This window comes from Triticum aestivum, chromosome 6D (genome assembly GCF_018294505.1).
Source record: "Triticum aestivum cultivar Chinese Spring chromosome 6D, IWGSC CS RefSeq v2.1, whole genome shotgun sequence".
Classification (NCBI taxonomy): Eukaryota; Viridiplantae; Streptophyta; class Magnoliopsida; order Poales; family Poaceae; genus Triticum; species Triticum aestivum.
In genome coordinates this window covers 436,748,093-436,770,958 of record NC_057811.1, presented here as the reverse complement: position 1 = coordinate 436,770,958, position 22,866 = coordinate 436,748,093, and positions in this window count along the sequence as shown.

Below are 22,866 nucleotides of genomic sequence, written 5' to 3'. Positions count from 1 at the left end.
AGGCCTCCCTCACCCCCCACCACACACCGATAGTCGAGCGCTGTAGGTAGGTATCCATGCCACAGAGACAAACCGCACCTGTCCCCTCTCTCGTTCTAGTAGGCCAGCCACTCTATATCTTTGACGTGGGCACACACAAATTCGATGGCACTCTTTATCGACCGCGCGCGCACACACACACATCATCCCTCTCTTCGATTCTATGGACACCTCAAGTCGATGATACCTCCACTCTCTTCTCGTGGATCGCCCCCTCTATATATATGATATATCCAGGACTCTATTTCACACACATTGCATATGTTACATTTTTTTATTGACCCCCCCCCTAAAAAAACTCTCACGAACCCACACACTATATCTCTCTATGTTTGGATCGAGCCGCTTGAGCCGGCGGTCTCCGCCATCCCGTATTGAGTCATCGAGTGGCCTCATTTTTTTTGCTCCTGAAAGTTGCTCTGAGCCGCCCCGACGACCTTGCTTCCGTTTTAAACCGCCTCTACTGCAGCCTCTGAGATGGGCTGCCATCCCGGTGTTGAACCGTCGCCGGGTCGAGTTGACCCGGCCTCTCCGTCGCAATCACTACCGAACCTGGAGTCGCCCCGCGACCCTGTCACGGCCCACCTTACCTAGCGCTGCGCCGAACCGGCCTCGCCACCTCCGTCTCCAACCGGGCCGCGCCTCCGTCATCGCCATGACCCGCCGCTCTGATTCGAGACGCCGTCTCCGAAGTCACCACCGAGACCTGCTGGAGTCGGCATCGCCGTTTGTCGCTCCACGGCCGCTTTTCCTCCGCTGTCGTATTGAGCCGCCCCGACGCGAGCGGTGTGGCGCCTCTACCACCGCGGGCTGCCTTCACCTCGCCTTGTCGCTGCTTTAAACCGCCCGGCCCTCTGCTGTCGCTGCCGCTGACTCGCCGTGGTTCGCCCTTCCACCGCGGACTCGCTGAGCCGCCCCTCGCTCAGCTACACCTGTTGCTGTTCCTTTACACCATGCGTAGCCGCACGCGTCGTTCCGCTGGTTTTCTTCAATACGGGGAGCAGTTTTAGGATCTTGTTTGAAGACCTCAACGAGTGCTTGACTACTGCAAGAATTTTGATAGGTCGTCTGAGGATTAGGGAAAATGGAGAGGCTCCAGATAAGCCACTTGACGTCACTGTTATTAGTCGAATGAAGCAGCTTTGCAGTAATGAAATTCAGTATAGCAAAGTTTGCAGGATGGTAATTTAGAGAGTCCAAACAGATGAGCCAAGAAACCTGCACAGGAGAAAACAGAGTCCATCATGACATGATAGTAGCTGAATGAAGTTTGGTCAGATATCCCGACGGCACCGTTTAAAGCGCACTGCAACTCTTATCTCAGCATATCAAGCATTGTTGGCATACATCATACGTCTGATTACAGAAACAACGGCGAGGCAAAACACTGCAGAGCATCTAGTGGCATAGGCCTATAGTAACACTAAACAAGCAACTTTAGCATTCTGATTGTTTTCGCAGTGGCTCCTTTGACAGACTCTCAAGGGTAAATGCTCCTAAACACGTATCGCCCAACCATTATGGCGCCAGGCGGTGAGACAGAATAAAAAGAGAAAGGAAAAGAGGGCAGTGGCCGTTGGTTCTGTCAGGTGTGCGCGTGCATGCTGCCAGTATGGCGTTAACTGAGGCAAAACGTCACGTCTCCTAAAGAAAAATAGCATAAGATCAAGGCTACTAGCGTGGCACACCATGTAGTACTACTTTGGATTTGCTAAGAAGAAAAAAAAGTGGGGATTGCATCCTCACGTGGAGACCTCAATCATCCTACACATTTGAAGACAAGAGGACCAGTATTACTACTCCTCTCAACATGGCACGATTTTTCAGATCAAATCTTTTGTCAAAAGCCAAAGCAGCATTATGCAGTATCCAGCACTAGCATCTGCGTTCATCCGACAAAAATAAAATCAGGTGTTATCCCTCCTATATATTTTATTAGGACATTTTAATTCCTCTGAGCACCATTACACTGCCCTATTGGGGTTTTTATATACAGGAAAAATTATTGTCATACTGCGGGTATAAAGCACGCACTTGCAACGGACACTTTATTCCGTGTCACATTGCCTGATGAACGGATGGCCGGTTCACGCATTCGCACCGGTTTACAACGCGGAGGATAACTTGCCCGTCTGCACCGGCCTATAATATCGCGGCTGACTCATCTGTCTGCTCCTACAGCGGACTCACCCATGATTAATTTCAGTTTCACCTAGTGATCATCAACTTCATGGCGGATTATTTTCGACCTAAACACATCAAGTGATATCCATCTAAAATATATTTTATTAGCACATATTATTTTTGTCAAAGAGCAGTTTATCTTTGCCTTGGTCTGGAATATTGTTTATGCAGGACAATTGTTCATTACAAATGAGGCGTTATGTTACAGGCACGGAGCACGCGCTAGCAACGTTCTGCACCGGCGTTTCGTCTGTGTCCTACCACCCGGTGAATGCACGTGAGCAAGTCGCCGTCCCTGTGGCCCGGTTTACATCAGCTTGTCGAGACCGCGCCCATGATTAACTCGCCCATCCGAGCCGGTTTACGACACCGGTGCCGATCTTCCCCGTCCGCAACGGCTTACAATGCCGCGGCCGACTCATCTGTCCGAGCTGCCTCTGATGTTGCGGTCATCCTTGTCGTCCGTCTCTCGCGGCCTGGTCTACATCAACATACCGGGCCGCACCTGTCTGCATGAGCTGTTTATTAAGTATGAGCAAGTCACAGCTTGGGTAGCCCGGTTTTCTTTCAAACAAAATGGAGGCAAATTATCATATACTATCAACCGTCGTCTGCACTGGGTGGCTCAATGGGCAGGCGCACAAGTCGCCGCCACTACAGTTTGGTTAACTTCAAATCACCAGTTGGAAGGAACCATTGGCCGAGTTGCTGACACGGCTCGTACGGGATCATTTACAACCCGCCGCAGTCACCTCAACCTTCTTTGGATTCACATCGTGCTATCAACACCAATGATGTACAAGTTATGCCGGTTTATATCATGGTCAAATATGGAGAGTTTCAAGCCAACTCCTCGAGTCACCTTTGAGACTTGGGGGCTACGATGACATGACTTAGCAAATTTTGCTAGTTTCAGCAAATCTAAGAACCCCAGGACAATGGAGGGAAAGATAACCCGGTCCCGGAGGCTACTGTTATATTGATGAAAATTTGAAGGCCGTTAGAAAATTTCCGGCTTAGAAAGTATATGACAGTTACAAAATCCCGGCTCAATGAAGAAGTTCCGGGTCATCCGAAAGGATTCCGGTTTAAAATCCGGCTCAAGGGAAGTCAGTCTCACTGAAGCTCTCAAATATCCGGTTTACAATCCGGTCCAAGGGAAATCTGTTCTCCCACAAAGCTCTGAAGCTCTCAAATCCGGTTTAAAAATGTCCGGTTCAAAAAGGAATTAACTTCTCGCAAGTTCGTGTTTAAAGGCCGTCAGAAAATTTCCTGCTGAAAATGAAGATTCCGGTTTAAAATCCGGTTCAAGGGAAAGATGTCTCCCACAAAGCTTTAAAGCTCTCAATATCCGGCTCAAAATCCCGGTTCAAGAAGAATTTATCTCTTGCAAAAGTTAAAGGTTGCCGAAGAGGACCTGCTGCCATGATGCGCGGTTGAAACATGGATATCCTGCCTTATTGGCTTATCATATTATTTATCATGTGGGGGCTTCTGTTCATAAAGCGGAGTCCGGTTTACCCCTTGATCCAGCTTATAAAGCTTTATATAAAAATCACTTGGGAGCTTGGTTGTATTCAAACCATAGCTACACCTCTTGATCGGCGCAATACCACAAAATCACTTGGGGGCTTCGTCGTGTCCGAACCATAGCTACACCAGAAAACTACTCCGGGGCCAAAGAGAGTGTTGCAAAACAACAACTCAAACATAGGCACCCACTGAGCACAACTCAAAATGTTACTTGGGGATTCTTTGTTGTCGCAATGAACAAAGAATCTACACTTGTAATAGGCTATCAAGCCGCAGCTTGGAATCCTGGTGTATACACCTAAAACCCCGGGTTAGCCTGCCTTCTTAAGTAAGTCTCTCCGCCCAGGTAAACCTGGTATGACCCGTCGAACTTTGACAAGTTACTCTGATAAGACCCTGAACTTGTCAAGTTAAAACGACGATTGGTTAAGGATTGAGGACCATCTTAAAAGGCTTTGTGAAATGGTTTAACTCAGTGGACTGGCAGCCCATGAAAAGCCTCGAATTTGGGGCCTGGCAGCCCGTGAAAAGCCTCGACTACAAGTTTTCATATGCTTTTATTTGCCAAGTCTTTCTCCTTTGATGAGATTTATGATGTTTTTGATAAACCGGCGTTCATTAACCCGGTTCGGCTTTCAACTACAAAGTTGTCAGTGCATGATCAATTATAATCTGGCGTTTATTAACCCGGTCTGGTTTCGACTATAAGTCGCCGGTATTATATATGGTTAATCCGGTGTTTATCACAACCCGGTACGGTTTTATCATAAACCGGCACAGTATGAAAGGAGTTATCATTACTCAAGATTGAGGTTATCACTCTTACTACAAAAAGTTGGTAAACCAACGATGTGATTCAGTATCACAGGTATGATATATTACATATTTGATTATTCTTAAGTGCAGCCTTGGTTATAAACCCAGGTTATATGTTGGGCATTATGACCCGTCCGGCGGTAAACCGCCAGGACACTTTAAATTTGCTGTATGCAGAAACAGGTTGAATAAAGCATGATTATAAATCACTGACGTTTATTAACCCGGCCTGGCTTTCCACTATAAGTCGCCAGTATGATGATAAATTATCCAGTGTTTATTAACCCGGGCTGGCTTGGGATTATAAGTCGTCAATATATATTTGATTGCGCCATTGGAATCATGCGCTCATAAATCATTGGATTATATTATTCAAATCTTCAAATAGCCAGCATGGCTGGATTTTATTATGGTTATCAGTAACCAGTATTATGATTAAGGTTTTCAAAGTCGCTTTAGCGCAATGGCTATTATATTATCAATGGATATGATTTATTCTACAATTGAAGGAATAGTCCGAAGTTGCTGCAGGCTTACGACCCGGCACTTGGGGGCTACATTATTCAAAATTGAGATTACATCAAATATGCAAGTACCATGTCACTGCCAACATGCACCATGGCACTTGGGGGCTAATGCAAAGTCATTTTTGGATCACCTAATTGAAGACCCGACTCATCACATTGTAATGAGCCGGCCCTTGAGGGCTACCAATTGCTCCTGTCAAAAAAATTCAAGGTACACAAGTCTTAATCTATTGTATTGAAGGGTTCATTGCTCAGAGGACAAGACTCTTAACCTTGTGGACGTGGGTTCAAGCCCTACGATGGAGGCTACATTATAAGATGTTATTTTCATTGAAGTATATATCAAGTCCCAGCTCAGTATTACCTTAATGACCCGGCCCTTGGGGGCTACACGTTGATGTTCAAATCTACATGATCATATCTACGAAGTCCCTGCTCATTATTGCATAATGACCCGGCCCTTGGGGGTTACATTGGTTGAAGTTTTTATGAGTATAAGGCAATTACAAGTCCGAGGTTGCTGCAAGCATAACAACCCGACACTTGGGGGCTACATATGTGGAATATATAGTTGTGACTAGTGATTGAGATGAACAATCTGGATTTCTTGAAGGTTGCAATATTTATATTGAAACAAGTCTTAAGCTATCATTATGTTTTCCTCTTAAGACTTGGGGGCTACAGGTAATATGCATATAAAGGAGGAACATCTTCAAATTCACAGTTTTTGGCAAATCAGGAAGATTAATTGTGTGACCCGGCGTTGGCAACAATCATAACCCGGCGTCTATAAACGGTCATGACCCGGGATCATCAATTTTTATAACCCGGCAATTTTGGCAATGATCAACCGGCAAGTTCTACATTTTCAAACCGGCTGATATCAGTTGAATATTTGAAGACCAATATTTTTGTCAAATCAGAGCATTGAAGGCCGATTCAAATGGATTCTTTATTTACAAAATATCTTCTGCAAGCAAATTGATTATGAAGCTAGTCTATTGACTCAGATTTTTCAGAAGGAAGAAATGACAAGGACTTAAGGATGATCAAGTGCCGGTTTATAAGAATATTTAAACCGGAGCACAACCTGCCAAATTTGTTCTTGTGTTTATGTTGCAGATCAGTTTAACATGGATAAATCCAAATTAAACTCGGGAGTAATGTCGGGGATATACCCCGCGGCGTAACCCGGCCGGAAGTATAACCCGGCCGGACTGGATGACTCATGAATGACCCGCCCGAACTTGGCGAATCACTGGTAACCCGGCGGGCGGGACAGACGGATGACAAGGCCCAAGGCCCAGAAGGCCGGTTCATACTATGGTGGGCCGGTTTACAAGGAAAGGCATAAGTAATATTCCCCCATAAAGGAAGCAAGACTAGGACTCCACTTGTAATAGAGTAATCCTAATCCAACTAGGACTAGTTATGTAACCCGCCCCTTCAACATATATAAGGAGGGGCAGGGCTCCCCAAAGAGGGACAAGAAAGAAGAAACAATCTTAGGGCTAGACATAACTGGGAGAGCCGGTTTACGGCGACTCCCTCGAGATGATAATGAGACCTAGCCACAAACAGCATGTAGGGTTGTTACCGGATGATGTTTCCCGGGGCCCGAAGCTGTCTAAATCCTTGTCTTGTGTTGCGCCTCTCGATTCCGCTCAACCCCTCTCAAGCTACCACATAGATGCGTTGGCCTCACGACTAAGTCCTCACACTAGGACATCTGTCGTGACAATTCCACGACACATGCCGTGACTTCCCTTTTGATACTTGCATGTGTTGATTTGATGCACCTTGCCAAATTTTGACTATAAATTTAACTAACCAAATTTTCATGCATGTCAAAAAAAATTACGGGGCTGTTTGGATTGTGACTATGTTTGTCTTATGTTGCCACATTATTTTTCCCACACTTGCACACTTGCCTAACTTGAGTTGCTCAAATTGTTAGACACACTTTGGCTTGCCTAAGGGAATCTTGCCACACTTTTTGTGTCTATGACATGTGGGGTTCACTGCTAATAAAAAATTCTTGTCTTAGGAGTGGCTAATAAAAAAGACTTATATTTAGGAACGGAGGGAGTAGAAAATGTAAATAATAATGCATGTTGGGGCAACCCACGTTTCCGATAATTTTAGCCGTGGGCTTGTTCACAATTTTGACGAGGGGGTGGTTGTTCATTTAATGGAGGGACTTGTACCAGATTGAACGATACAAAGTCCGACCTCGCACACCGTAACACCACTTGGAACAAGCGGGTAGCTATCTCAAAAGACAATCAACAACTAAAAAAACGCGACCTGGCACGTAGTACACAATTTTAAACGATTGTTTTGATGGAGTGAAAAAGGAAAACTAACCCACTACGTATATATAGGCCGGAGCCTCCGCGCTTGCGTGCTAGGGTTGCTCTATTCACACACTCTCGTCCTCTCCAGATCTAAACAAGATAGGGGTGGTAACACTGTCTTTCTCCCTTCAAAAAACACTGTCTTTCTATCCTCACCGCTGGTTACAGATCCGGACGTATCCCCCTCCGCCGGTGAAGGGGAGGAGAGGCAGCGTTTAGGCCATCATCGACAGCGAGGGAGGAGACCTACTGCCGGCCGCACCGTTATCTCTGGCCGAGCGCCGGCGCGGGAGGTCCTCCGATCCCTTCGTCGTTGCCCTAGTGTGGGCGGATCCGGCCTCCCGCCGCCCACCTATCCACATCCCGACGACCTTCAGGTATATCTTCCTTCGAAACCGCCTTAGCTCTACTTCCCCAGCTCGCTACGTCGTTGCATGTGCATCATTTTCTACCTCTCAGCCCCTCTCGATCGGATGGTCCAACGTCACCTTTTTTTCTTCTATTGTTAGAGGTAAAGCTACTTCATGGAGTCGAATCTTGTACTTGGTTCAAACAAGAAATAAAGTGGGGGTGAGGGAATTTAGTATGTAGTACATCGGACTTGGTACAAACAGGAAGGAAAGGGGGTGAAAGTAGTACAGACTGGTCATCCAACCGGTCTCTTGGTCGAAAAGGGAAATATAGGGGTAACTCTGAACACAGTGATATGACCAGGACTAGATTTGCTATCCACACATAGGAGTAGGTGGCTAGAGTGAACAAAAATGGGACCAACCCAGATATGTTTCTTGGATGTTTGTTTCTCGGGGCAACAAACTATGAATCACCACTTTATGCCCCTGTTTAGGTACATGGTGCTGGACTGCTGGTGCACCCACTGTCCCATGCCCTTATACCAAATATTTGGATGTTCTTAATCTAATGCCCCTGGTAAAAATGAAGCCATGCCACTGTTATAAGCCATGACAAGTTTAGCCAAATGTTTTTGCCTGTAATTGTTTGAGACTTTGACTGTTTCCTTTGTAGCTTTTTGTGTAAACAGGGATATCCATTTCACCTGGTTGCTATTGTGACCTTTTGGTGCACTGCACAAAACTCTTCTTAAAAGATGTGAATTTTGTGCTGTTTAACTGGAATGTCAGAATGGAACAGTTGGTTCATTTCGGTGGAACTGCACAAAGGGAGATCTGTGTTCCAATCCTCATCATCCATATTGGCACCATAACCTTCCTTTAGGTAAGAATGATATTTAATGCATGTGTTCATCTCTATTTTGCGACTGCCATGAGAAAATAATGCTATTTTTTACTAGTACACTTGTACTCCCTCACTGACAAAACCAATTCTGAAATAGAAGGCCAATCATGTACTTGGTTTCACCAACTGGTGAGGAGAATGAGAAACAGAGCATGAAGAGGAAGAAGAAGAATAAACAGTGCCAAGGCGATCTTGCTGAAGCCAGAGGCCTCAGTCGAGGCCATTCAAGGGCTCCGGCAATGACTACCTTACATGTGAGACGATCCTCCAGGGAGCCCTTCCACTTCTGTTGTCTCACTTAATTAATTAGGAGTACTTAAGTACCACTAATTTATTGCTGCCTAATTTTCCTGTCGGAGTTAAACAAATCTTTAGTAGCACCCTATGCTGAATCATGTACGTGTGTATGTTTGTCTATGGAGGTGAATCATGTGGTGGAGCAGGGAGGGAATATTATTAGTGTCATGACATAATAGTGCTATTGTTTTGCATGTCAATTTATTGCCATTGGTTCAATGAGGCAATGTTTTGCGTATTGTCCATCATGAATTTGATGCTACTGTTAGAGTAATATGCTAATGTCTTTCTATCCTTTCTCACTAAGCTAATGAAGGTTTCACCTTGTTCCTACTTGTGCAAACAGGGATCATGTTGTGCCAATCATACATTTTAGTGGAACTACACAAGACAATACAATGAACTGTATCCCAGCCTGTGCTTTAATTCTGCTGGAAGTTCTTGATAATCTTTCGATATAATCTCAGCACTGGTAAACAAGAGTGATTTCAACCATACATTTGAAGTGCACAAAAATATATACTATTGAGTGATTCCAGTGAGTGCTTTATCATCTCTTATGGGACTACATGAATAAGCTTTTTTCCTCAGGTTGGTACGGGCCTAAGGCCTTCATCCATATTAGTTTGTTGTCATCTCTATTTGTATCGTGCTACTGTCATGAGAAACTCCTTTATCTTTGCACGTTAAAGTTTTGCAACCTATGATACATGGCAATGCTTTGAGTGTTGAGCTAATTGGCACTGATTAAATAAACTAATACCTCTCTTTAAGCAAGACTACTATGTTGCTAACTTTACCCATTAAGATAATGAGGGTGCTTCTATTTGTTAGTGTATGTTTCATCAACTAGCCCCACTATTACAATAATCTCACTCTCTCTCAATATATGTGCCAACAGGGATGCTCGATTTAGGTGGAACTGCACAAAAACTTTGGGTGCTTCATTGCCTCAACAGCTTCCGTCCTTTCATGTCAGTCGCTAATCTGGGCCTGCTTTCTTCCTTTGCTGTCAGTCGCTTTGCTTATCTCAGCTTCCAGTCAAAGGAAAAAGTAATTGATATGCTACCTCACACAGGTTGGTACTGGTCTTTATCCTGATTATTGTGCTTGTCATGTATTGGTAATTTGGTATTGTGCTACTGTTTGCCGATTCTATAAAGGAGTAACTTGGAGCCTGAACTCGCAGGAAAATCATTGCATTGGGTGATTTTAGTAGAACTGCACAAAAAGATCAAATGGACAGATACTTATGTTGCTGCTATGTACTCCAAAGTTCACTCAGACAAGCATCGATGTTGACAAGAAGTGCCTATATTCATTCGAGTATCAACCGGCGTCAACCAGTTGTCAAAATCCAAGTATTAGGAGAGTGAACACTAAAAATATTGCTTGGCGCATAGCCCAGAAAAACAAAGTCCAGTCTTTGGTCCCAACTTGTGCCTTTTGGTTATCGGCAGATATGGTAGCGAACTGTATGGCATGGAGTCTAAAGATTCCAGACAAGTTGGTTGACGCGTATATTCATCTGGCACTTAATCAGTCTGCACTCCAGGGATGCTCCATTTCAGTTGAACTGCACAAAAAATTTGGGTGGTTCATTTTCTCAACCGCCTCCTTTCTCGTCTACAATGTAGAATTTTGGCGAGCTACAGGACCAAGATGAGCCAGTAAACTAGTTGGATGAAAGTAGTGGCCAAGTTGCTCAAACCTCCCTCGGCACGAGGCCACTATTTGAGGATAAACCTACAAGCAAAGTTCAGATTGTCTGTGCTGCCTCTTATGTACTCGAAAGTTTACTCGTACAAGCATTAATTTTAGCAAGAAGTACCTCCGACTGAACACCATTTACCAGTCTGCAATGTAGAATTTTGGCGAGCTACAGGACCAAGATGAGCCAGTAAACTAGTTGGATGAAAGTAGTGGCCAAGTTGCTCAAACCTCCCTCGGCACGAGGCCACTATTTGAGGATAAACCTACAAGCAAAGTTCAGATTGTCTGTGCTGCCTCTTATGTACTCGAAAGGTTACTCGTACAAGCATTAATTTTAGCAAGAAGTACCTCCGACTGAACACCATTTACCAGTCTGTACCCTAGGTAATTAAAGTTCGTCCATGGATCATATTGGCTGTGATCTCAATCATTTGGATGCATAAACATACTGAACATGTGTATATCTGAATCTTTTTGTGAATTATCTATGAATATTGTTGTGTGATCTATCAATCATTTGGATCCATAGACATGCTGAACTTGTGTATATATGAATCTTTTGAGTTGTTGATAGTGAATGTTGGCTATGAATATGAACGTGTCCTGTGAACCTGAGTTTGATACGAATGTTTACCTTTTCTGTTGTGCTTGTGTGTGAACTTGTTAGTATGCCTACTGTGGGGTATGTGACGTGTGGGTGTCAACGGCACACCTTCTTCCCGAGAAGAATTGCACCTGCTTTGTTAGGGTAGCAACGGCGCATCAGCTCTTTTTAATCTTTTTGCTCTGTCTTGCCCCCTCCCCCGCTCAACCCCTGCCGTAATGTTTTCGGCCTCAAAACAAACATAGTACCGCGTTGTTTTGGGAGCTTGATGAAAAATCGAGTGCTGGTTTCTGTAGGTTGGCCCGCCCAGCAAATGGGCTGCTGGTCCACCACGGACTGGGAGGCTAAAAATACAAGTTGTATGGTGCAGAGGCAAGTAAAAATACGCCATCTAGAGCCATCCACTGAAGAAAAAATCACTCCTGATGTGCTTCTTCAGTCGTGCCGCTGGCCCCCTCTATAATCCAGTTCGCTCGGGGATCTGGTATCATTTTTTCCAGAGGGCGAACAAGTATCAGCTAGGCCTAGGTTTTGTATTTTAACATGCATAGCCCACGACATACGGTGACAGTGGTTTCAACTTATTATTTGAGGTCCATACCGGCCTGTGGGCTTTTTCTAAAAGATCGGCAGCCCAATGTATTTTTTTAACCACATTATATATATTTATATTATTAATATTATCGTATATTTATAGAGACTTATATATACATTATAAAAACATCCCATGTGTTATTAACTTATAAAAGTAAATGTTTAACAGAAGTTGGCAAGGAAAATCCTGGTTGTTTTTGACTCACGGGCAAGGAAAATCCTGGTGATTGCGTACAAAAGCTTGCGAAGATTTTAAGGACCAATGTAATAATAACGCGCTCATTTTTATTTTGAGCAATAACTCGCTAATTTGTTAATTATGTATATAAAAAATGTGCCTCTCCGGTTTATTTTTGATATTAATTGCTCCTTCTAACATAACATTATATATATATATAACGAGCCCAGCTAATTCGTGTATTTAAAGGAAGTGCAAATGGGTCGGGATTTCTTAGATAATATAAATGGGCCGCATTGACACGAAATTATTTGTTCACCCAGCCCAGCAAATGGACTGTACATTCTAGAAAACATGGGTTAAATATATGCCACATTTTTGCAGGCTGACATGTGGGCCAATAGGTCGAAGCCTACGCAGGGCGTTGTCAACTTGGTCGGCATGCACCTTCAATCTCTCGTCTTCTTCCTCCAGCGTCGCCGGGACCGCCTGGTCCGGCCTCCGGCGGCTAGCGGCTCTGCTTAGCACGCATCGCTGCGAAGCGCTACCCCACCGCCGGCCAGGCTATCCCTCCACCCCTCCACACCTCCTGTTATTCTCCACCGACTGCAGCCCCACGCCGCACCAGAACCAGTTATAACCCTTCTCCTCCACTCAATCTGCGACTCCACTGCCGCGTCTTCCCATCTCCGAGTCGTTCCCGTCCGGGGCCTCGCCGTCGTCCACCGCCTTGCTGCGCTCGGTGCGGCGTGGTCAACAAACGAGAGTCATCGGAAGAGGACTGTACGTGGAGAGCCTGACGGCTGGGACCCACGAGGTCCATGGTCGCACGCAAGGAAAGTTCCTCCTTATTAAGCTGAAAAAAATGTTTCCTCCACCTGACAGCTGGGACCCACCGGGTGTATCTTCGCACGGAAGGAAGTGCCTCCTTGTTATGCGAAAAAAATTATTCCTCCCGTTGACAGTTGGGACCCGTTAGATTTGGTGGCTGACTTGTGGGCCTAATAAGCGGACGTGTACGCAGGGCTTTGTCAACTCAACAAATGATTCTAGCAGCTGGACCGTTGGATGTTAATCCAACAGCCGTGCTCCTTCTTCAACCTCTGTTCTTGCTCCTGTCTCCCGTGGGCGCACCACGGCTGTGCTGCCGCGCACCCGAACCAGTCAAGTTTCCCACTCCTCTCCATCTGCGACTCCACTGCCCCGTCTTCCCCATCTCTGGGTCGTTCCAGTCTGGGGCATCGCCGTCGTCCACCGGCCTTTGGTGCGCTCAGCACGGTGTGGTCAACGTGGTCAACAACCGAGAGTCATCGGAAGATGACTGTACGTGAGAGGCTGACAGTGGGGACGCACCACGCCCATGGACGCATGCATGCAACGGAACGCGGCGTGGTCAACGTGGTCAAGGAACGGCTTCCATCGGACGTGGACTGTACGTGGAGAGGCTGACAGCTGGGTCCACGACGGCAGCAAGGAAGTGCCTCCTTATTACGCGGAAAATAATGATTCCTCCACCTCACAGCAGGGACCCACCGGACGGGCGAACGTATTTCGCGAAAAAAACGTTTCCCCCTGACTGCTGGGACCCACCGGACGGGCCACCGTATTGCGCGAAAAAAATGTTCCCCTGCTGTCAGCTCGGACCCACCGGAAGTGCCTCCTTATTACGCACAAAAAATGAATACTCCCCTGCTGGTTGGGACCCACCTTGGTGGGAGGCTGACTTGTGGGCCTACTAAGTTGACGGGGAACGAGTGCTTTGTCAACTTAGTCAATATGAACGATTCTAGCTCCAGTGACCATACGATGTCCATCCAACGGCCGTAGTGCTTCTTCAACCTCTGGTCTTGTTGCTCCAGCCGCCCAAAAGCAGCGTCGGTCGTGCCGCATGCTCCTGCCTCCCATGGCCGGCTGTGCTGCCGTGGAGGCCTCACCGCCCCCTACTATTCCCACTGCTGGCCAGGCCCTGCGGCGATGGCAGCCTCACACCGCAGCCGAACCAGTGAACCCTCGTACTCCTCTCCGCGCGGGCTTCCACTGCCGCGTCATCCCCTTCCTAGGCCTCGCCGCCGTCCACCGCCCTGGTGCTCTCAGCGCGGCGTGGTCAACGTGGTCAAGGAACGACTTCCATCGGAAGAGTACTGTACGTGGAGAGGCTGACAGCTAGGTCCATGGTGGCCGCAAGGAAGTGCCTCCTTATTACTCGAAAAATAATTATTCCTCCACCTGACAGTAGGGACCCACCGGACGGGCCATCGTACTTGGCAAAAAAAAAGTTTCCCCCTGACTGCTGGGACCCACCGGACGGGCCACCATATTTCGCGAAAAAAATGTTCCCCCGCTGTCAGCTCGGAGCCACCGGAAGTGCCTCCTTGTTACGCACAAAAAAAATGAATACTCCCCCTGCTGGTTGGGACCCACCTGGTGGGAGGCTGACTTGTGGGCCTACTAAGTTGATGGGGATGGAGTGCTTTGTCAACTTAGTCAATATGAACGATTCTAGCTCCAGTGACCGTACGGTGTCCATCCAACGGCCGTAGTGCTTCTTCAACCTCTGGTCTTCTTGCTCCAGCCGCCCAAACCAGCGCCGGTCGTGCCTCGTGCTCCTGCCTCCCATGGCCGGCTGCGATGCGGCAGAGGCCTCACCGCCCCCTACTACTCCCACCGCTGGCCAGGCCATCCCTCTACTCACCCACACCCCCTGTTATTCTGCGGAGACGGCAGCCTCACACCACAGTGAACCAGTGAACACTCATACTCCTCTACGCATGGGCATCCACTGCCGCGTCTTCCCCGGCTCCGCGTCGTTCCCTTCCTAGGCCTCGCCGTCGTCCACCGCCCTGGTGCTCTCGGCGCGGCGTGGTCAACGTGGTCAAGGAACGGCTTCCATCGGACGTGGACTATACCTGGAGAGGCTGACAACTAGGTCCACGGCCGCAGCAAGGAAGTGCCTCCTTATTACGCGCAAAATAATTATTCCTCCACCTGACAGCGGGGACCCACCGGACGGGCCACCGTATTTCATGAAAAAACGTTTCCCCCTGACTGTTGGGACCCACCAGCTACATCTTCGCACGCAAGGAAGTGCGTCCCGGCAAAAAAAACGATTCGCCCCCTGACTGCTGGGACCCACCAGCTACATCTTCGCACTCAAGGAAGTGCCTGACAGTTGGGACCCACCTGGTCGAAGCGTACGTAGCGTTTTCATTATGGTCGCGAACATGTACGTAAATACTGGTCGATGTATAGGCGCGCACGTGTCATAGTAGAGGCGCGCACGTAGCATGTACACGTATGTACAGCGGCCAGTGTGCAAGAAAGAAAATACGGCCACGTACGTACATATGGGTAGGGTCTCAAACGCCTACTCGCGCATACGTACGGCCAGGGCTCGTGTACATGGCTGGGTCAGAACGGATAAACAGCGTCGTCCTCGTGTTCATGGGTTGCCAACCGGCTGGGTCAGAACGGAATGCGTCATCGTGTTCATCGGGAGGGCTTGGACGGAACAGCCGATGGAAACGAGGCCTGGCGTACCGCAGAACGGAGGAAACGGCCTTGTGTTCGACCGGCCACATTAAAAATGGGATCCTGTTCATCGGGAGGGGTCTGGTGTACCGCAAAACGGAGGAAACGGACCTCCTACGGTCGAAACAGGGGTCATGTTGATCGGGAGGGGTGTAGCGTACCGCAAAACGGAGGAAATGGACTTGTGTTGGAGCGCTACGGTCGAAACGGGGGTCCTGTTCATCGGGAGGGGTGTGGTGTACCGCAAAACAGGACTCCACAAGATACTGTTCATCTCCACCGTCGACCCCCTCTAGCCTCCACGGGCTATTGTTCATCCACCGTCGACCTCCTCCAGCCTCCACCTGCGACTGTTCATCCACGGGCTCCTGTTCATCCAGCCTCCACCGCGCGCTACTCCACCGGCTATTGTTCAACCAGCCCTCTCCACGGGCTCCTATTCAACCACCCCTCCATGGGCTACTGTTCATCCTACCCTCCATCGTCTACTGTTCATCCTGCCCTCCACGGGATGGTCCTGTTCATCCTGCCCTCCACGGGGTCCTGTTCATCCAGCCCCAACCGGCTCGATCGATCGGGTTCCTGTTCATCCAGAGGCAACACCACGGGGTCCTGTTCATCCACCCCCACCGGGAACTATTCATCCAAACCCCCCAACAAAGCTCACTGTTCATCCAGAGGCAGCATCGATCGGCTTCAGTTAGCAGCAGTAGCGAAGGAATCGCTCGATCGGGTTCAGTTAACAGCCATCGATCGATCGCTCGGGTTCAGTAACGCGTAGCCTGGAGTGCAATCGCTCGGGTTCAGTTAGAGCCCAACGCCTTGCTCGGGTTCAGTTAGAGCCCAACGCCTCGCACCCACGCCCATGCGTGTACGAGAGAAACGTGCATCGCTCGGCCCCGACCACCCACCCTAACCGGGAACACCCCGATATTTTCCTCGCCCTCGCTTCTACCATGGTTTTTTCCGTCATGGACGGCCCAAAGAATGTCATGCAGCTGCGTCTTCGGCCCGCCTAGGACGAAAAGCCCATTTTCTGACATGATTTTTTGTCATAGAAGTAGGACCCCACCACATCTATGATGATACCGTGTTTTGTCACAATTATTGTCATAGAAGTGTCATAAGTATGACAGGAAAAAAATTCGTTCGGCCCAAAATGTCACGGATGTGTCTTTTTGTTGTAGTGATTCCATGGTAAATCTCATCCAACCCATCACCGTCCAGCAAGCCTACGATGGAATTACTCAAGCACGGTTGTGAGCATCATGAAATTGGTGATGGTGGAAGGTTGATGATGACGATGGCGACGGATTCCCCTCTCCGGAGCCCCGAACGGACTCCAGATCGGCCCTCCTGAGAGAGTTTAGGGCTTGGCGGCGGCTCCATATCGTAAAACGCGATGAGTCCTTCTCCCTGATTTTTTTCTCCCCGAACGTGAATATATGGAGTTGGAGTTGAGGTCGGTGAAGCACCAGGGGGCCCACGAGGCAGGGGGCGCGCCCTGGGGGGTAGGCTTCCCCCCACCCTCGTGGATAGGCTGTGGGCCCCCTGGCCTTGATTCTTTCGCCAGTACTTTTTATATATTCCAAAAATATTCTCCGTGAAGTTTCAGGTCATTCCGAGAACTTTTATTTTTGCACAAAAATAACACCATGGCAATTCTGCTGAAAACAGTGTCAGTCCGGGTTAGTTCCATTCAAATCATGCAAGTTAAAGTCCAAAACAAGGGCAAAAGTGTTTGGAAAAGTAGATACGATGGAGACGTATCACTAAGCAAAATAAGATGCATAAAAGATAAACATCACATGCAATCAAAATATGTGACATGATATGGCCATCATCATCTTGCGCCTTTGATCTCCATCTCCAAAGCACCGTCATGATTTCCATCGTCACCGGCTTGACACCTTGATATTCATCGTAGCGTCGTTGTCGTCTCGCCACCTATTGCTTCTACAACTATCGCTAATGCATAGTGATAAAGTAAAGCAATTACATGGCGATTGCATTTCATACAATAAAGCGACAACCATAAGGCTCCTGCCAGTTGCCGATAACTTTTACAAAACATGGTCATCTCATACAATAACGTATATCACATCATGTCTTGACCATATCACATCACAACATGCCCTGCAAAAACAAGTTAGACGTCCTCTACTTTGTTGTTGCAAGTTTTACATGGCTGGTACGGGCTTCTAACACTACTAGGAAAAGGGCTATAAATGGAATGGCCACTAATGGTGCACTGTACATGTGGTGCGCCATTACTAAATACTAATGGCGCACCATGTGTCGGTGCGCCATTAGTGTGAAAATACTAATGGCGCACCACATCCACGGTGCGCCATTAGTAAAAAAATAAATTTAATTTTTTCAAAACTACTAATGGCGCACCGTGGGATGGTGCGCCATTAGTAGTTCAACTAGTAATGGCGCACCATCCCACGGTGCGCCATTAGTAATTATGTTTCAAAAAAAATCAATTTTTTTTATTTTTATTTTTTAAACTACTAATGGCGCACCACTCCCACGGTGCGCCATTACTAGTTGAACTACTAATGGCGCACCACTCACAGGTGCGCCATTAGTAATTTTGTTACAAATTTTGTTTCAAATTTTTTTTTTGAAAAACTACTAATGGCGCACGGTTGGGGTGGTGCGCCATTACTAGTTGAACTACTAATGGCGCACCACCCCAACGGTGCGCCATTAGTAACTTGGCCCATTCCACCGAATGCACCCCCCCCCCCTCGTGGACCGCCTTTTCAGTTTAAAAAAATAAAAGAAAATGATGGAAATGTCAAAAAAATAAAATAAAATAAGATTCCCATGTGATATGTGGTCTAGTTGTTGGGAAATTAACAAATATGAATTTCGACTTTATTTGCAAAATCTCTCTGGAATTTCTTAAAATGGGCATAACTTTTGCATACGAACTCGGATGAAAAAGTTTTTTATATGAAAAATCATCTACTCGAAAAGTTACATCCGAATTTAACCGGGGGGAACCCGTTAAACATTTTCAAAATCCTCAAAAACCTAACAGAAAAAAAGATACGGGGCTTTCAAGATCTGGAGGCAAAAAAATTCAAAAAATTTCAAACTTACTAGTGGCGCACCGGTTGCTAGGTGCGCCACTAGTAAATGAAAAAAATATTGGTTTTGAATTTTTTTTGGATTTTTTTCAAAAAATGATTCGTAATATAACAGGGAAGTTTGAAATATTTTTCAAAATTTCATCATGCTCATGAATATGAACAAAGTCCTAGACATCAACAAGGTTTAATAGGATTGATATGATAGATATATCAACAAGTGGCTGTTAAGTGAGGTGCTGCTGGGGTTGGATAGAACCGCGAAGTTAAGCGTGCTCGGGCTGGAGTAGTGTGAGGATGGGTGACCTTCTGGGAAGTTTGACCACTTAGTGCGATTTGACTTGAAATTAAGCATATTGACCCGAGATTAAGCCATAGTGACCACTGGTGCGCCATTAGTATACCAGATACTAATGGCGCACCGCTGGTGCGCCATTAGTAAAAAAATCTAGTGGCGTGATGCTAGTGGCGCACCAGTAGTGCGCCATTAGTAGGCAAAACTGGTGCGCCACTAGTAGGCCTTTTTCTAGTAGTGTAATAAGAACCGTTCTTACCTACGCATCAAAACCACAACGATGTTTCGTCAAGTTTGTTGTTTTAACCTTCAACAAGGACCGGCCATGGTCAAATTTGATTCAATTAAAGTTGGAGAAACAGACACCCGCCAGCCACCTTTATGCAAAACAAGTTGCATGTCTGTCGATGGAACCGGTCTCATGAACGTGGTCATGTAAGATTGGTCCGGCCCGCTTCATCCAACAATACCGCCGAATCAAAATAAGACGTTGGTGGTAAGCAGTATGACTATGATCGCCCACAAGTCTTTGTGCTCTACTCGTGCATATCATCTACGCATAGACCTGGCTCAGATGCCACTGTTGGGGAACGAAGCATGCAATTTCAAAAAAATCCGTACGCTCACGCAAGATCTCTCTAGGAGATGCATAGCAACGAGAAGGGGAGAGTGTGTCCACGTACCCTCGTAGACCGAAAGCGGAAGCATTTGACAACGCAGTTGATGTAGTCGAACTTCTTCTCGTTCCGACCGATCAAGCACCGAACGTACGACACCTCCGAGTTCTGCACATGTTCAGCTCGATGACGTCCCACGAACTCTTGATCCAGCAAAGTGTTGAGGAGAGTTCCGTCAGCATGACGGCACGGTGACGGTGATGGTGAAGTGATCCGCGCAGGGCTTCGCCTAAGCACTACGAAGATATGACCGGAGGCGTAAACCGTGGAGGGGGCGCCACACATGGCTAACAATTGTTGGTGTGTGTTCTAGCGGTGGCCCCCCTTCATATATATAGGTTGGAGGGGAGGAGAGTCAGCCAAGGGGCGCCCCAAGTAGGAGGAATCCTACTTGTGGTCCTCCCAATTCGGCCTCCCCCCTTTCCTATTCCTATTCGGAGTAGGAAGGGAAGAGGGGGAAGGGGGAATCCTATTCCCTTTTTCCTTTCCTCCTTCCCCTTTTCTACTGCAATTTGGCCAGCCCATATGGGAGGGGCGCACTAGCCCCTTAGGGGCTGGTCTGTCCCCCTCTTGGCCCATTAAGGCCCATATAGTTGCCGGGGGGATGCCCGGAACCCCTTCTGGTGACCCGATATGCACCCGGTACCCCCAGAACACTTCCGGTATCCGAATATCATCGTCCAATATATGAATATTTACCTCTCGACCATTTCGAGACTCCTTGTCATGTCCGTGATCTCATCCGGGACTCCGAACAATATTCAGTCACCAAATCACATAACTCATATAATACAAAATCGTCATCTAACGTTAAGCGTGCGGACCCTACGGGTTCGAGAACTATATAGACATGACCGAGACACCTCTCCGGTCAATAACCAACAGTGGAACCTAGATGCTCATATTGGTTCCCACATATTCTACGAAGATCTTTATCGGTCGTACCGTAATGACAACATACGTTATTCCCTTTGTCATCGGTATGTTATTTGCCCGAGATTCGATCGTCGGTATCTTCATACCTAGTTCAATCTCGTTACCGGCAAGTCTCTTTACTCGTTCCGTAATGCATCATCCTGCAACTAACTCATTAGTCACATTGCTTGCAAGGCTTATTATGATGTGCATTACCGAGAGGGCCCAGAGATACCTCTCCGATACTCGGAGTGACAAATCCTAATCTCGATCTATGCCAACCCAACAAACGCCTTCGGAGATACCTGTAGAGCATATTTATAATCACCCAGTTACGTTGTGATGTTTGATAGCACACAAGGTATTCCTCCGGTATCCGGGAGTTGCATAATCTCATAGTCAAAGGAATATGTATAAGTCATGAAGAAAGCAATAGCAATAAAACTTAACGATCATTATGCTAAGCTAACGGATGGGTCTTGTCCATCACATCATTCTCCTAATGATGTGATCCCCTTAATCAAATGACAACACATGTCTATGCTTAGGAAACTTAACCATCTTTGATCAACGAGCTAGTCTAGTAGAGGCTTACTAGGGACACGGTGTTTTGTCTATGTATCCACACATGCATCAAGTTTCCGGTTAATACAATTCTAGCATGAATAATAAACATTTATCATGATATAAGGAAATATAAATAACAACTTTATTATTGCCTCTAGGGCATATTTCCTTCAGTAACACCCCTTCTCCCTGCTGTAATCTCTACTTAAACATGGTGCTAACTCCATACATTATTTCCCAATGATCTATGGTTATCCTATGATGTTTGATTAGATCCATTTTGTCCCATGGGTTAATCATGATCTTGGTTGGTATGATTGTATATTTTGTTTATGGTGCTGCCCTACGGTGCCCTCCGTCTCGCACAAACGTGAGGGGTCCCTGTTGTGGGGTGTTGCAATGCGTTCATGATTTGCTTATGGTGGGTTGTGAGAGTGATAGAAGTTTAAATCCGAGTAGGTGGGTTGTTGCGTATGGGATAAAGACAACTTGATACTTAATGCTATGGTTGGGTTTCACGACCTTAATGATCTTTAGTAGTTGTGGATGCTTGCTAGGGGTCCAATCATAAGTGCATATGATCCAAGTAGAGAAAGTATGTTAGCTCATGCCTCTCCCTCATATAAAATTACAAGAATGATTACCGGTACTTGTTATCGATTGCCTAGGGACAAATGACTTTCTTGTTGACAAAAGCTATCTACTTTTATTACCTTGCAATCTATTCATAGTTTTATTCTTGCAAAGTACACATAGTTTTATTCTTGCAGAATAGCATCATACTTGTTTTAGGTAAAGCAAACGTCAAGTGTGCGTAGAGTTGTATCGGTGGTCGATAGAACTTGAGGGAATATTTGTTCTACCTTTAGCTCCTCGTTGGGTTCGACACTCTTATTTATCGAAGAAGTCTAAAAACGATAACCTATACTTGTGGGTTATCAGGCAGTCGCCTGTTCTGCGTCTTCCACAACGTTCACAGCCACAACACCAACGACGGCCAAGAGCTTAGGGCGATCTGTGACGGGCGCCTTGGCCGCCGCCCTGAGTGCAATGACCGTGGCTACGGCCACGGAGGGGGCCTCGGTGGAGGACACTGGGAAAACTGCGACCCCCGCCAGGACTGGCGCGATCAGCCTCGTGAGGACCGCTGATAGGGCCAGCCTCGCAATGTCCCCTAGAGGGACCAGCCTTGTGAGGATCATCCTTAGGGCACCGCCGGTCTCCATCCGCTGTCGCCACCGCCAAGGAGGAACGATGAGCACCATCAAGACAATGGGGCTGGGGGCTTCCAAGAGCCTCGCGCCATTACCTGCATCCTGGGTGGCGCTCAGGCCTCCGCCTCTCATCGGATCTTCAAACAGTTTGCTCGTGAGGTGAACGCGGCCCTCCCCAAGCCCGAGGCGTCGGGTCCCCTCAGGTGGTCCAAGTACTCCATCACCTTCGACTCTACAGTTCAGCTCAAGTGTGCGGCCACCGCAGGCGCACTCCCGATGCTCTGTGTGCCGACCATCAGCAACATGGAGAGCTTTAGGAGGCGCGAGCCATGCACAGAGAGCGCCGCCCCGCATCGCTCAGTGCAGCTGCTTCCCCTGACATGGGTGGCGAGCTGCGCGTCTGCGTCAACATCCCAGGGCTCAACAGGGCCACTTCTCAGGAGCGCTTCTGGCCGTCCCGCACTGGTCGG